Source organism: Arachis hypogaea, chromosome 10 (assembly GCF_003086295.3).
Source record: "Arachis hypogaea cultivar Tifrunner chromosome 10, arahy.Tifrunner.gnm2.J5K5, whole genome shotgun sequence".
Taxonomy (NCBI): Eukaryota; Viridiplantae; Streptophyta; class Magnoliopsida; order Fabales; family Fabaceae; genus Arachis; species Arachis hypogaea.
Window position 1 is genome coordinate 95,349,287 of NC_092045.1, and position 897 is coordinate 95,350,183.

An 897-nucleotide genomic window follows, 5' to 3' on the forward strand; every position below is an offset into this window, starting at 1 on the left:
ATAATGCAAGGAGGATGCTTGGTGATTATACTACACCTACTTCCAATTTTTATGGAAGAAGCATCTCAATCCCTGCCATTGGAGCAAACAATTTTGAGCTGAAGCCTCAACTAGTTGCTCTGCAACAAAACTGCAAGTTTCATGGATTAGATCCATATCAGTTTTTAACTGAATTTTTGTAGATCTGTGATACTGTTAAGACTAATGGAATAGATCCTAAAGTCTACAGGCTCATGCTTTTCCCTTTTACTGTAAGAGACATAGCTAGAACATGGTTGGACTCATAACCTAAAGATAGCCTGGATTCTTGGGATAAGCTGGTCACGGCCTTCTTGGCCAAGTTCTTTCCTCTTCAAAAGTTGAGCAAGCTTAGAGTGGATGTTCAGACCTTCAGGCAAAAAGATGGTGAATCCCTCTATGAAGCTTGGGAAAGATACAAGCAGTTGACCAAAAAGTGTCCTTCTGACATGCTTTCAGAGTGGACCATTTTGGATATATTCTATGATGGTCTATCTGAATTCTCTAAGATGTCACTGGACCATTCTGCAGGTGAATCCATTCACCTAAGGAAAACGCCTGCAGAAGCTCAAGAACTCATTGACATGGTTGTAAATAACCAATTCATGTACACCTCTGAGAGGAATCCTGTGAGTAATGGGACGCCTCAGAAGAAGGGATTTCTTGAAATTGATGCTCTGAGTGCCATATTGGCTCAGAAGAAAATGTTGACTCAGCAAGTCAACATGATTTCTCAGAGTCTGAATGGATTGCAAAATGCATCCAACAGTACTAAAGAAGCATCTTCTGAAGAAGAAGCTTATGATCCTGAGAACCCTGCAATGGCAGAGGTGAATTACATAGGTGAAGCCTATGGAAACACCTATAATCCCTCATGGA

The 897-nt window shown here is 40.8% G+C and overlaps 1 non-coding gene across 1 annotated transcript; it reads right to left on the minus strand.

The window, feature by feature from the left end:
* Nucleotides 1-365: 365 nt before the first annotated feature.
* Nucleotides 366-473, minus strand: LOC112719450 (small nucleolar RNA R71). The gene has a single exon (XR_003161752.1). It is a non-coding gene; the product is annotated as a small nucleolar RNA R71 (small nucleolar RNA).
* Nucleotides 474-897: the final 424 nt, after the last annotated feature.